The sequence below is a fragment of the Melozone crissalis genome, unplaced genomic scaffold (genome assembly GCF_028551555.1).
Source record: "Melozone crissalis strain CALT ecotype California unplaced genomic scaffold, PUWL_Pcris_2 ptg000023l_1, whole genome shotgun sequence".
Classification (NCBI taxonomy): Eukaryota; Metazoa; Chordata; class Aves; order Passeriformes; family Passerellidae; genus Melozone; species Melozone crissalis.
Window position 1 is genome coordinate 10,311,229 of NW_026535801.1, and position 16,129 is coordinate 10,327,357.

At 38.9% G+C, this 16,129-nt stretch overlaps 1 protein-coding gene across 1 annotated transcript in view; it reads right to left on the minus strand.

The window, feature by feature from the left end:
• The window catches only part of TFPI (tissue factor pathway inhibitor), a 56,877-nt gene extending 42,702 nt beyond the window's left edge, over positions 1-14,175 (minus strand). Inside the window, exon 1 of the mRNA XM_054278218.1 lies at positions 14,131-14,175. The gene's annotated coding sequence lies outside the window, so the exon portion shown is untranslated. The remainder of the gene's footprint in view (positions 1-14,130) is intronic.
• Between the last annotated feature and the right edge of the window lie 1,954 nt (positions 14,176-16,129).

Consider the following 16,129-nt stretch of genomic DNA (forward strand, 5'->3'; position numbering starts at 1 on the left):
CAAAACAGATCTTTGGCAAGATGACCTCCCTCAGGAGATAGAAAATGGAACATAATGCCTTCCACAGGAGTTTTCTATTTTGCTTTCAAAACAAAGAGTAAACATCCAGAATGCTGAGCAGCCAAAGCCTCCCAAGTGTGTGCCTAACTCTAAACACAGCTCTGGAATAAGGCAGTGCTTTTGAAAGGAGGAGAGCACAACAGGTTGCTGCAGAGGAATTTCCTGATGCTGCATTCTCGTCTCATGCAGCAAGCTCAGAAGTGCTGCTCCTCTCAGTGAGTGGATGAATGAAGCAATTTAAACTGTATCCACAGCAGAGCTCCCACAGAAATGAGCTAATGATGGCTCTCATGCTGGGTTTACTCAGAGAGCTACCAGAGGATAAGTCAGAAAGGAACCTGAGAAGTCTGGAGGACTGAGAACAACGCAATGATCCTGGTTGGGTCAGTCACTACAAAGAAGCCCAGTATTCAAGGTGTTTCCTGGGTGCTAAGTGCATCCTTAGTAAAGCAGAGTTTAACAGGACTGTTCAGAATGCTTACAAAGGTTGTATTCACAACATATGGAAAACTGTGTAGCTCCTGTGGGAAAATCCAAACAGTTCTAGTAAAATCCTGATTTGCTGAGTGGCAAATTTTTAACTGGCAAGAATCTCTCACTGCAATATTCTCATCATCTCTCCTGAATTAGCCTGTTTTAATAAGAAAACAGGCAGCGAAGGAGGATTTAGCATAAATCTTGTGTGCTATTGGTAAAAGAAGATTAAGAATTACTCAATATTTTTCTTTGATCTGCTGCAATCTATTTCTAGCACTATACAAACCTCCACTAGATTCTGGCAGAAGCCTGTCAGCCCATTTGATTACTTTCCAGCCTGGGAGATAGTTGGGGTGATATTTTTTGCTTGCTTACACCACAGGGTAAGAAAATTTGCCCAGAGCTAAGACACTAATACACACACCCTGCTCTAATGCACAGATAACTCTTCTAGAAGACAGATATAAATTTATTTGACAGATAACCCTCACAAAACAAGCTACAATTGCTGGCACTTGTGTTTCAAAGAAGTTTTTAAAACAAGCTACTTGCAGTAAATCAAACACAGAAACAGTTTCTTCTCAATAGCTAAATACTAGCTGAATACAGATTTTTTTACAATCAGAGTGCTGTGTTGGAACGCATTCAATTAGATGCTTAAATATTCCCCCCAATAGATTTTATTCCTCCAATTCTATTTTAAAAAATTGTTGCTTTTTGGAGAAATAGCTGCTATATAGATACAAGGCGTTCATGGGGGCTTTTCATCCTATCAAGACATTCACATATAATTTGACCAAATTAATTTTTTCCTTTAAACGCTTTGTAATAGTAATAGCAACAACAAAAGTAATAAATAGAAGCAGCACCTTACTTTGATGCTAGATGCAAAAGAAAGCATGCAATTAATAGATGGATTGAAATATTTCCAATTTTAAATATTTTGAGGAACATCTACAGTGGGTAGATCTACAGTAGGTAGATCGTTCCTCTGCCACCCTGCAGTTCTGGAATGCAGTGGCATAGATTCCAGCCAGGAATGGAAACTAAGACAAGAACTATAGATGCAGAAAGACAGATTATGATTACCAGCTTCCTTTAAAAGGGCTCTGTTCATTCAGTTATTCCTTCCAGGTATATTTTACAATGAGCTGTAATAGCACACAGAGTGTTTCCTATTTGGCCAGGCCAGAGGATGCCAAGTTTTGAGGTGAAATCATTTCACAAGTGTGACAAATGGCAAACTTCTCTCTTATTTTTGTGTCATTACTACTGAACTGACAAAAATAGGAGTATGAAAGCTTTGTAAGCAAGAGAGGCTTGAAGAGATTACAGACCCAGACTAGGGTTGGAATTGTTTATACCCCAAAATGCAAGGAGAAACTGAAGTTTTTGAGGACTTGTTCCACAGAATATGAAGTCATACATAAACGGGCAAAAATATTTTTAGATTTCAGGGTGTTTATTAGTTTCTATTACTGTACTGCAGGGAACAGAGGATAGGGTCAAAAATAACAAGAGAGCAAAATTGAGTGTTTTTCATAGTTATAAGTTCCTCATGAGAAAAAAAAATAAAAGAAATTATTCATGAGAACATATACTATTATAATTAACCATTTCCAACATAGGCATCTTGGAATTTACTATACAATTCTCTTTCTTACACAATGGCCATTGATTAAATTAGTGCTATCAATCAGGATACAAATTTGGGCTTTTTTTCTTTGGGTTTGTGTGCTTTAGTTTGCTTTTTTTCATATTATGTCAACATTTTAGAAATAAATGAAGAACACAGGCATTATCACTGTTTTGTTCCATTTAAAACAGAAATATCTCATGGGTTTCTGATCTTTGTTTTTTGGATACAAACTGTAGTCAGGTGGACAGGCCAGCTGGAAAACAGAAGGAAAAGAAAAAATAGAAAGCTTTAATTGCTCCAAACAAGAGACATTTATTTAAAGATGAATCCCTGTGGTGGTTTTGTAAGTATTTCTGGGGGGAAAAAAAAATCATGCTAAAATATGTCTTCCCTCAGTAAAAAAAAAAAAGATTCTGAAACTAAAGTTCTTTTTGCAAAACACAGATGATGCACATAATTGAAAGACGGTTCTTTGATTTTTAAAGAGCATACTCATTTTTCTGACCAAAATATCATTCCCAACTATCAATGCTTTTCTCACAAGAGACAGCAGAAAATTTTTAACCCAAATAGCTGTATGAATAATGAACTACCCATTCTTTCTGCTTATGAAATTAAGGAGTGCTGATTAATCAATTAATGATCTATTGTCAAGACTTGGCATGTCTCTAGGGTGTATCAAGGCTAAGGTGGTTGAAACACCAAACATGGAAAGAGTTTCTTGGTGACTTGTTACTGCTCTTTAGTGGAAATGGTTAAACTTAGCAATATTCCATTAGATTGCTTGCTGCTGATTTCTCAGGCTCATTTGTGACTGAGGTGCAGTGTTTACTGCTATTAAAGAGGGAAGATGGCATTTCTTCCTTTGCTGCGTCCAACTCCTTGTGTCTGTGAAATGCAAGGAAGTTCCTTCAGCTCTGCAGTAACCAGCAGGGCTGGTTATAAACCAAGCCTGGAGCTCTCCCCAGCTCACAGATGGACCTTGATGTTTTATACCAATGCCTGGGATGTACCTGCAAAGATCCCATTCACTTTTCATTTCAAAACCACCTTGAAAACAGCCAGCCTGCTCAGTGTAGCATTATCAGCCCCAATACAATCTACACATCTGAGGTTAAACAGTGCAATATGTTTCTGGATGAAAATAGGATTGGTGATTTGTTTACCCACTGTGTGATATGTGAAGATTGTTTTGTTCAAATGCTTGGATTTTCTAAAATATAAGGATTCAAACAAACAAAAAACAAACTCATAAAAACACCCCTCAACAAATAAAACTTCATAACATCAACTGCCAACTGTTTTTCCCACTTATAGGTGGCACAGAAAATATTCTCTGTATGTGGTACCAAGCAATGGCTGTGGGGAAAAAGGTCAGTCCTCCACTGAATATGTTTTTGTACAGTAAAGAACCACACTAATTCTCTGGTATTACAGTGGCTACTTGTGAGAATATCTCTTCTCCTCCAAAATAAGCAAACTTGAAACAAAGTGGAAAGCTGAATAATTGCCACCTCACAGCTGGAGATACTCCAACATCCTCTGGCACATCTGCAAGTGTTTGGCTCTGGCAGATTGTGGAAGCCCACAGCTCAGAAAAGCAGTTTAACCACTAGAGGAGGAGGCAGGATTCCCAAGGGTGGTCACTGCATGGCCACCATGTGATGCATTACATTTCCATTTCTTCACTTGCTTTTTCTATACTTTCTTGGAATAACACATTAATTGAATTACAGAGGTGTTTCAGTAACCTGGACCATACAGAAACCTGTGAGGTTCAACTTCTCTGTGCACAAGGGGTTCCTATTAATGTCAAAGCCTAAAGTATGCAGAAGCTCTAACCAGGATTTAAAACACTCTTTTTTTTTTTCTTTTTTTGTGGGATGACACAAATAACACAAAACCTGATAAGAAACGATGCTTTACTTATTGCTGTTGGTATAAGCTTTAAGGCCTTGAAAACAAAAACCAGAAACTGAAAAATGGGTATCTTAGCAGACCTGAGTAGCAAAGAACTCAGATTTCCTCTGCTTGGAGTTCTGGAGCACTCAAAAATGTATTGACTGCTTCAAAGAGCTTCCCAGTGGAACTTCTGTATCTCTTTGGAAATACAACAGTTACTCCTTTGGTCAATACCACCACAAAATTACATAAACATTTATCTCACAGTCCTAAATTTGTCTCTGCATTAGTGTTGTTGTTATTATTATTATTCGTTATTAAAGTCATTGCAATAAAGTTAATGTTTTTTACACAGAGCAGTTTCCTCTCTGAACAAATGCTTCTGATTATGAAGACTTCATCTTTGGAATCTGCCACAAGAAAACATGAAGCACACGTCATGACTAATTACAAAAGGATGTCAGATTATAATTCACGGCTCTTTAAAGCACACACAAACACACAAAGCCCCCTCATATGGAACATCCACTCGGTCAATCACTCAAACCACTTCAAAAGAAGAAAATAATTTCTTAGTCTAACAATAGTGAATCCTACTGTACAGAATAAAAGATGGGATTTTTCAGCATATTTTTAGTTAAATTCATCTTCCAAATGATTATTTCAATCCAAGACAACAGAAAGAAAACTGTAAATGAATGGTGCATCTAATGGAGGTACAAGCCCTTTTTGTCTTGCAGGATCATTCCACAGGTCACCTCTCAATTTGCCTGCACATCTGGTAGCTGACAAAGGCTTTATTGTTCCAATTGAAGAGAGAAACCTCTTGATAGAATGACCTTTTACTAACTGTTCATACCCACGGTTTTGGATCTACAGGAGATGAGGAAATAAATACCTGAATTAAGGAATCTTTTTTATTTTGTATGAGATGCTCTGCTCATCCACGGCCACTGGATTGAAAGCAGAAAACCGGCCCCAAAATGTGTATGCAGGTGTATGGCATAATTTATTTTCTTAGGATACAAAAGAGCTAAAATATTTCAACCTATTTGCTACAAAAAAAAAGGTCAGTGATGGCTTGAATTCAAGCTACTTCCAACTCACTGCTGAAACATAAAAGGGGATCAAGGAACAAGTTTTCCTAGTTGCTAAGTGCTCAACCTCTTCCTGCCCAGTCACTGTAATTTTTGACTAGTTTTTCTTTTGTTTATTTGTTCAGGTTTCTAAGTCTAAGTCTGAGTTATAGACATAAAGATTGTCTGATACACAGAGTAAACTTCCAGAAAAGATACATCTCTATGGACAACCTAAGCAAAAAGAAATAGTGTAATTGAAAAAAAAAAAAAAAAACGGGTCTGCAGCAGTCTATTTTAAGAAGCAAAAAATTAAGTGAATCATTTAGTTAGAATCCATTTTAATTTCTTGATGTTTCCTTTTTTTTTTCTCAAAATGAGCTGTTTAAGCATTCCATGCTTCCAGGGATAGTGCAGGGGCTTTCAGAAACTGTGTATCAATTTAGGGCTTTTGAATTCCAGACCTAATTAAGATTAACTTCTGCAAGATAGAGTTATTTAACAAGCTATAGAACAAGTTATCCGGTCTGTTAATACAATATAAAGTTTTATAAGACAAAATAAATCAGAGAGAGAAAATAAGAAAAGAAAATAATCATTAATAAGAGGGTAAGTAGAAATTATAGCCTCTGAGGAATTAAGAAGTTAACCCTTCAAGCATTATCTGCTGCTGTGAAAGTACAGAACAGACCTATATTGCACAAACAGGATTTGAAAGTAAGAATTGTATCACAGGCTCTCAATCAGTGTGAAATATGCAAATTGAAGTCATTAATAAGCAATTTTAGGACATGATGTAGATGGAGCTGAGCCCAAAGCAAGGCAACTCAACTCTGCTGCTGTGCAGAGGGTGAGCCCTTGCACTGCTTTCAGCACCCTTGATTACAAACACCAATTTGATGGCCAAGGAGTGAAGTCACTTGGAGCCCCACAGCTCTCAAGCCAAGGAAGAAGGAGGCTCACAGTGATATAGTTCTGGAGAACTGCAGCACAGCTTCAGGAAACTTGCTTTTTCATTGGACCAGTATGTTATTCCTTTCCACAAGCTCCCCAAGGTTATAAAACACACATTCTGTTCCAGAAACACAGAGCAGAGAAGCAGGGCCATTTCCCCCAACTGGCTTTTCTTACAAAGCATGTTTGGAACAATGTGCTCACATTGCTGGCTGGATGTCAAGAACCACACTCTTCACACACAACCACACTATAAGGTAATTTCTTTTGCTGGATCTTTCATATAATGTAAATAAAAATACTGGAAACTTCAGTAGACATTACTTTTATGAAGCAAAGTCGGTGGTTCTTGCTTGTCACCATTAATGAGAGCAAACTCCTCTAATCACTGCTGTAGCAGCTTTGTTGGCCAAAACCAGCTTACTTCTCTCTGACCTTAAAATTGTGTGCGTTTTAATTGTTAGGCATTTCATTATAGATAACGAGCCCCAGTGACCCTCACAGAGTGATTAGACAAGCACCATTGCTTGCCATGATCTGAGGGAAGGGCAGACACTGACAAACCCTGCAGAAATAGAGCTAAAGCTCACTGAGAGAGAGTGTGAATTGTGGTAGTTTATGGCTCCTGAAGCACCAAAGCCATGAGGAGCTCCACAACAGAAAAATCATCTTTCAAGCCTTGCTCATGCCAAGGCATTAAAGCAGGAGCAGAGCAGAAGATTTCCTGCCCAAGGCTCCAACATTGCTCTTCCTCAGTGTTGGACTGCAGCCCAAGGTTTATAACCTAGGTCTGATCCTGCCCAGGCTCCTCACTGGGACCCTCCCCACTCCACCCACAGCAACATCTGCTCCTAACCAGGCACTAGAGGGTTTGAGCAAAAGGACTGCTTCTGGTTTGGGTTGCAGGAGTGTCACAGACTCTTTCTGGAAAATAACATCTTTTTAAACTGTTCTTGCAGAGATCACTTAACTTCTCGTTGTCGCTGTATCCATTAAAAATAAACAAAACCGCAACGAGCAAGGGCTGCCAATCCCTCTTTTAGATTTTTCAAGGTTTTATGTTTCTTCCTTTCTCCCTTGTCTCTTCAATACCTTACCAACTCAAAAGATCTTGTAGCAATATTTACAGCAGATTTTTTTTTTGTCCAAAAGCAAATATAAAGCACAACACAAGAACAGTGTCTGTACAATTGTAAAGATATCTGCAGAAACAAATGGCATCACTCACAGAAAGCTGCAGGAACAGCTATTATAACTAAATATCACTTGCTACAAAACACAAAGATCTGCCAGTGATGTTTCCTCATGTCATCTGCCACCAGTCCTGTTCACTGTCATAAAAGGGACAATTCCTTCTATGGTCCTGACAAATTCTCTTTCTATTCTCTATAGTGCTTGACTAGGAAGAACAAACACTTCTGTCCTCTTCTTTGCAACCATTAGGGACAGAGAATTAAAAAAAAACCACACAAAAAAACCCCACAAAACCTAACACAAGCCCTTTGTATAAGCTATATGTAAATTTAAAGATCTGCATAAAATATTAAAATTAAATTCAGCGGGCATTGGCATAATGGGACAATTTTCCTTCAGAGATCTCATGCATTTGTGACTTCTGGGATATTTTCTCTGAGAAAACCAGGCAACCTAACATCTCATATCTTCTCTTTTTCAAAAGGCCAGTAATTTTGCCCCTCTTGCCCAATTCGAAAACAAGAATCATTCCATGTAAAGAGACACTGGGTCCAAAAATGTACCAGGCACTTATAAATCTTAGCCATGTTTAAGTAAGTTAAATAACGAAGGCAGATTCTTTAGTTTTAATCAATAAAAACACTTCCTAAAGTACAGAAAACTCACCTATTTTGAGTGAAAATTTGACATTATTAAAAACCTTTAATTTTTCTCCCTGTCCCTTGTTACAGGAAGAGGCAAAGCCTGCAAAACTTGCACTGTTTGTGAAGACTGCATCTCATGAAGTTTCCTCTCATGCTCTCTGATCATGCAGTTTCATGCTAAATATTTCCTCAATAAAGCAAATTTATTGTTATATCTCATAGATATTACATAGAATGCTACTATATTTTTGAACCAAGGTGAAAGATGAAAAATGATTGTAAGAGCAGTTATGCAATTGTCACAAACAACCTCACTTTCAATTAATGCAGAATCCATTTGTGAATCCTGCCATGGATCTAAATAGATTTCCTTTAAATACCTATAGGTGGTGCTGAAATACAACTGTTCCTTAAAAAAAGCAACAATCACAAAGTCACTGTAGCACAGCTACCCACTAAAATGGGATTTACTCCTGGCTGTGCAGATTTACCTCAGGGAAACACAGCTGAATCACAGTTTGAGTGCATTACTGGTGTTTTCCTCAGGTACTTATCAGAACAGATTTCCCTCACATGGCCATGATGCCTTATAGCCAAGACTAGTGGCAAAAAAATGAGGCTATTTTTTTTTAATTGATGGAAATACCCAATAAAAACAACAGGGCCTGTGAACACATAGCTGTCCTGACCATGGCATAACTAGAAAGGAAAACAAACAAACATGTTTGGCCAAGAATTTCCCTTTCAGCTTGCACAGTTCACCCTGATAATAACAAATTTTGCCATTCAGTATAAATAATGACAATGAAGCTGCTAATAGTTGTCTGGGCATCAGCCCAGTTTGCTGAAATGAAGCAGAACTAACTGGCTTCTCCACAAACATATAATGGAAAAGAGCAAAATTTTTGCCAGGCATAATTAACATGTGGTAACATGATAATCAGCACCAGATGAATCCATACTTTCTGATCTCAAAAAATGCATGGTAATTCCACACTGGTGCTTATTAATAGAGAAACTGAAGTGCTAATGATTACAAACATAGTTTATGGCAGAAGTCATAGCTTGAGCCATTTCCTATAATGCTAAAACTGAATAATTTCCAAATTCTATTCAGCCTTGTAAAAGATGAGACAAGGTACAGTAATAAAATAAATTTAATATTTCTATATTTTTAAAAATATAAATAGTGCACAGTGAAAAAATGTGGCATCAAAAATTTGCATAAATAGTTAAATGCTTACAAAGTTTTTGAACAAAGGTTCATGTACATGACATAAAACAACTGAATGACAAAACATGAAAGTTAAGAGAGTACTTACTCCCTGAATACATCTCTGTCCATTTTAAAAGTCAAAACATGCAGAACACCAAACTTCCTCTCCATCTTGCACCATAAACTGCAAGTCACAGAAGTGTTTTTCCTCTGTTCATTATAAAAGTCACAAAACACAGCTATGCTCACCCCTCCAGTCTATCCCCTCAATTTTTCTCTCAACAAGAGGAAAAAACTAAGACCATACACTATGTTTCTAAAAGAATGGAAAAAATTTTAAAAGCAGTATGAAATTTGATATTTATTCTTGCGTTCCTCTAGTTGCCAATTTAAGCTACTTTCAGAAAACAAACAAAACCAGCTTGCATGGGAATTAGAGGTGTACATCACTACAAGATGAACATCACCCTTTCACCCAGCATGTTCTTTTGGTTAAGATGTAATCCATGTTTTCTTTCCCCCCTACCATCTTCCAGGCATTCCAGCTTCCTTGTGGCTAATTTAGAAGTTTAAACCCAATGTGAGATGATTTGGATGCAGTAAAGCAGTGCAGCACACACAGACAGGTTGAAAATAGGATTTGAAACCCACAGAGACCATGCTGCTGCTTCACAGCTAAGGCAGACTCTTGCTCTACACATACAAGGATATTCAGGCCTAGTTTTGAAATGGAAATATAAACAAATATTAATTTTTTTCCGGGCCATCTCACTGAAAAAAGTTGCAAGCCTGCATAGGATGAACAACTCAATGATTTCCTTTAGAAAATCCTTCCTTATATTCATCCACCTCTCCTCAGAATTCTTTTTGATTTGGAGGGCATAGTTAGTCTTAAATTTTGCTTCCTAATGTCTTCCCAGATTTCGGTAACATATCTTAGTAGGAAAAATTGGATTACAAATTGGTTGTAGTAGAGAAAAATAATTCTTGAGAAAAACAAGAGAAGCAACGTTTGCCATCTATTTTCTTATCTTTGGAAAACTTCTATAAACATAGAAAATTGATTTAAGTTGCTTAAAGAAGCTGCAAAAATGTGGAATTCCTTGGAAGATGAGTAGTTTTAATCTCCCCCAGCAAAAGGTAGATAGTATAAATCACACATTGTGGTTAATGTTTAAAGTTATACTTAATTATATCTCTGTTAAGTAGTTTGATTACACAGGGAGTATTTAAGCTAACATGAACAAGTCATTAAATTAGAAAAGGGAGCATTATTTGGCAACATTTTGATTAATTCAAGTTTTTAGGGAAAGGACGTCAAAATGTCCAAGTATAGGGCTACAGAATGCTCTGACACAGATCAACCATTCCATAGGCAGACACCAACACATCCAAATGCAGGCATTTGTAATGATGTATTTGTATTGGGATTGTGGCTCAATATTGTCCCTAGAATCAGAAAATCTAAGACAAAATTATTAAAAAATAAATAAATTCAAACCCCTACAGACTCAGAATTGCAGCTGTACTTGACAGGTTCATTTCACAACAGGCATGTTTCAAGGTTGCTCCCATTAAAGGTTTAGCAAAGTAATCTCAAGACCTGGTGGGTGGTGTGGTCATACCCACACACACAGGGTGAAAGATCCTCTAGCAGGGGAGTGGCCACTGGGTGATCTTTCTCTTTCAACCCAAACCATCCATGCCAGGCTGGAAACCTGGCTCAATTATGTATTTTATCAGTTTAGCAACAAGCCAATTCTGAGCTGGCAGCTACATTCCAAGTCCACCCTAAAAAGTGAAATGCCCAAACTCCTTATTTGGCCCATTCTGTGTACACAGTCTCTGACAGGGGACTACATTTTGTACCTCCAGATACATTTAGGTGGAAAAAGAAAACAGCTGGCACATTAATCTGAGAAGCTGAGGGAGAACAAGTCAGTAACTGCAACCAGATTTGAGCCATCAGCAGTGAAGTTGAAGCTTTATCTAAACTCTTGTTGTTTTTCATGTTATAAAAGATCCAGTGATCTCATTTGTGAAATTGTCACTGCCAACAGCTCAGGCAGGATTTTCCATTGACTCCTTGCTTTTTCAATGTCCTCTGAACCTGCCTGCAAGTGGCAGCAATGTGGGACTGTCACTTCCCTCGCCTGCCTTACTGCGCCTGGTTTCTCTTCCCTTGGGGAACAACCTGCCTTTTCCTTCTCCTAACAAGGCAATACATTTTCTTGAGGGGACACTGCATTTCACAGCTCAAATGCTCATCAGGTTAAAAACTCCCTGCCTCCCAAAGGTGGACATCCTCCTACATCTCCCAGCCTCCCACGCCCTGCTTTTTGCTGTTGTTTCCATGCACCCTGCTGTCCTCACTCAACTCACTGATCTCAGCAAAGATATTCAACAATCTTCTTCAAACAAAATGGAGAGGATCACATAGTGAGGCTCCAGCAGCATCACTTTCAGTTTCCTTATTTCACAGCACATCTAAATTCTCCATTTACTTTTAGTTAATTCTCAAATTTGCAAGCCCTCATCTGCCACTATAAAAACCTTTACAAACAAACACCTGTGGTTTAAATGCACTTGCAGCTGGAAATGACCAGCAAACCTGCCTCTCTCACCTTCTTTTCCCCCTTGCATAGTAACTACCTCAGTGGTTTTTGGAGGTTTTTTCTCCCTTATTGCTTTCAGAAATATCATGTAACTCTTCACTACCTTTTCTGCACACCCCCACACTCCAGAGTCACTACATGATTATGATCAGCAATAAAAACCTAAAACCTACTCCTCCCTTCAGCTCTCCTGCTACCCTGCCTACACATGGGCTGTTTATAGAAATCAGCTGCTCAGTCAAGGAATCTCTATCAGCTGGTACAGAAGCTGTCCAAACGTGACACAACCACCGTGTATTTATTTTAAAAAAAAACACATATTAACTAAGAGATATAGATGTTGTTCCATTTTTTTCCAAGTTCACACTATCTCACAATTTTATTCATGGCACGGGAGTTAAACTCTCATTACTCAGGCAGGGGAACACTAAACTGACTGCAAGAAAAACAGGCCACATTTCTAGGGGAGGCTGCTGAACAATGAATCCTCTTAAACCATATTCTACTAAGCCATTACAGAACAAAATAAGTACTGTCACGACAGAACAATTTTACCAAATTTAAAAATGGAATTTATTCATTAAGTTACAAGCTGGACAGTTTTCACTCCTATCCAATATGTTAATCTCAGATTGAAGTTTGAACTCATTCAAACCAACTTACTGGGCACAATCCTGCCTCTTAATGGCAAGGCAGCACAGAAGTAGAAGAAAGGCCAAAATTGAAATATTCATATTAATTATCATGGCATTATCTTAAAATACACATAAAATTCTGTTATCCAACTGTAACATACCTATTTTTCTTGAATAATGTAATTGCTGGTGAACAAATAACACTTTCCAATCCTCATATGCCCTTTCTCTGAAAAGCCTTGAAAAGGTTATTGTCACAAAAAGAACACCAAATCTAAGCAAGACAAAAAATGTAGCCAGATAAAAGTTGATGAAAAGCCTTTTTTTTTTCTTTCTGCTCTATAAATCCATGTTTTAATCAGTCTGGCCAACTTTGGTGCCTAATTCTGCAAAGCACTAGCATCCTAACTGAGTAAGATTCCATCAAGGGAGAACAAAAGAAAGGGTCAGTCCATGTACTCAGGCCTTGGGGTTGGTCAGAAATTATTAAGTTCATATTTAGCAATTTTTGTGTATTTTTATATAGGGAGAAAAATAGGTAAAGACAAAGGAGCAACCACTATGCAACACTTACCCTTTAAAAACTTTGTCCAGCACAATTCATGAGAACTCTGCTAAAATAATCTGTCATTATCTAATCAATTGATCATCAGTAGCCACAAGAAACAAGAGAAAGTTTAAGCAGCAGTGACTTTCACAGGCCAGACTGGAGGGAATGGGAGTTTCGTGGATTGCCCCAGAATCTGCACAGGAAGGAAAATCCTGAGCCTTAAACACATTGTCTCATCAATATTCTATGAATAGTTTTACTTCCACTCTTGGAAAATAATAAATGCTTTGCTCTATTCTAATGATTAACTGGAACGCAATGCACAATTCTGCTAAACACACTCAGTATTCACATCTAGTCTCTCAGGACTAGGTAGAGAATAAAACCACTCCTTATATTGCATCTGATGTTATAACTGAGATTTTCATTCATTCTATCATTTCCCATTAACCCAGACTGAGGTCAGACTGTTGTAACACTGTGCTAATGAACACAAAAGTTACTCTATCTACTAGAAATACTCCCCAAAGCCTACTTAAAACAATTAAACTGTTCAAATATTCATGTGGGTTATTGTTTATTTTTCTTTTTTTTATTATATTAACACCTAGACAAAAAGGTGCTGTCATATTCAAATTTTTTTCCTTACCTTCAAGGAGTTTACTCAGCAGTTTACATACATGGCTAACAGATGCTGCTACCTTAATTTACTCATAACACACTGTGATGGTATCGAGAGAAGCACAGAGCAGACTTGTGTGCCTTCTACCGTCCCTTATCTCTGCCGCAATTCACACTGCTCTGCTTTGCAATACCCGAGGAGCACTTGGGGATGCTGGCAGCTACTAATGAAAACATCTCTTCCCTCCTCCTCCTGCCTCAGAGAAGCTAACAGCTTTCATGAGGTACAAAGCAGAACAAAACCATTGTTTCTGTAATCACTTCATTAATAACTCATTCCCAGCCACACACAGTTCTGCTTCCCCTCCTATCAGGATGCAGCACATGCTACAATTCCAAATTATTCAAGAATTTGATTAGTTACTACCCTCATCAGCTGAGCCACTGAGCACAGTTAGCAAAGTCTGGGTGAAAAAAGGGCAGTAAAAGTAAGTTGGAGCCAAAATTTGCAGTATTTCACAAAGCATTATTTCCATGCACACCTGACCTGAAAACGGGCCCGGCCCATCCCGTTCCTGCGGTTTCCATGGGCTTTTCCCATCGCCTGTGGCTGTTCCGGCAGCTCCTCCACCAGCACGTGCTGGGTGATAACACTGAGGAAAGATAATAAATAAAGACATGTGAGTAAATTATTAGTTTTTTCAGGCTCTTAGTAAAAAACTGATGGCGATATTGGAGAATCACTCTTCGGCCCCGCTCCTTCCCACAGGACTGCGCTCACCTGGAGATTCCTGGGCTTCGAGCCGCCCTCGTTCTTAACTTAAACTAAGAAAAGAAAAAGACAAAAAACCCCGACAAAATACCCAAACGCACACAAAGAACACAAACCGAACCTTTCCACGGGGAGATAAGCGCAGCAGCTCCCGCAGAACCCCGTTTGGAGCCGGCTGTGGGACTGATGGGGAGCGCCCCGGCCCCTCCTGCCTCACAAACCGCCCGCGCCGCTCACCTGCAGTTAATTACTGCGTAATATCAAATATCAGCGTAAAACTGTTTTGAAACACGTGGAAAAGGGGTTTTACACAGAATGAGAGAGCAGGCTACAGTTGCAATCACCCTGCTCTGGATGTGGCTCAGTGTGACTTATCGTGGTGTTAGTGCTTTCACCTGAGTGCCTCAGCCATAATTGGCTCACCTGACAAGACATGGACACCCCCATCAGCACAAGCTGCTCCTCCAAACACACTCCAGGTGACAGCGCTGAGCACAGCGGGCTGCAGCCCTGCACTGCCTGATAAACACTGGTGCTAATGTTCATGTGCTCTAATGACTGTCTTTCATACATTTTTTGGGGCTCTGGTAACACCTCATTATGTTCATCTTTGCAGTCAGTTTAGCTCCATTATGTAGGTGGAACTCTCACTACGTGCTCTGGTTGTTCGTAGTGTTCAAGCACATTCTGATGCAGGCCAGCTCTGATTAGAAGCAGATTGGTGGAGGATTATTCCAGAGGTAGTTAAATGCCACTCAGTAGGATTAATTTCATCCAGTGCCTGAACTACATGTTTAAAATCCCTTTTGCACTTATTACCTCCCCCATTTCCTACGCTTGATTATTTCTTCTGCCTATGCAGGATGATCCCCAAAATACTGGAGATGATGTGAAGAAGAAAATTGCCTCCCTTACTCCCTTCTCTGTTTTTACCCTACATCCTCTTGTTCAGTCTACAAAAAAAGAGAACATTCACAAGTTTCTTGGTCTTGAACAAAGGCTCGATTTCCATATTCACAAACAGAAATATTTTCATATTGTTGTGAAGATTTTGGTAGGAAGCTGTGGTTTACCTCCAGAAGCAGAGTTTGGGTAAGGCACTGAGCTATGTCAGTGAGAGAAGCTGAAGGGTTTGGGTTTCCTCAGCAGAGTCCAGAAGAGTTTGCAGTGAGCAGAATGGTTTGAGCAGGAGGAGCTGAGGTGGTACTATTGTGTTTGGGCAGGAAACAGTGAGTAATTCACAAGAGCATTTGGGGGACAGCTGGTACAAATAGACATAAAGAGTGTGACAGCTGATTCCCTGGGCAAAAAGGGTTGAAGAATCAGGTGAGAAATCCAGAAAATCCTTTGGGTGAAGGAGTAGCATGAGGCAGAGAGGACTTGAAGGAAGAGAAGTGTGTGGAGAAGCAAAAAGCTGAGGAAAATCTTCACTGAAAAGCTGATAAAAGATGAAAGTTAGTGTGTGAGGGGCTAGGTCTAAGCTGGTAAGTGTGTGAAGCAGGAGACAGGATGAAGATCCCAGTAGGAAATGCCAAAGCAGCTTTCTTGACCACTGCTGACAGTTGCTCTGGGCGCTAAGTAAATTTCACTAGAGCTGAGTCAAGGGCTCTACCTCATGGTTTGAGACAGGTTAGAAAAAAATAGCATTGCATCAAGGAAAGAAAACAATCTTTACAGACTTTACAAGACCACCTGGGAACAAGAGTTTTGAATTACGCTTAGAAAAGCAGTAATTCCTAAAAAATTGGGAAAGCAAGTCTTAAGCTCCTAGCTT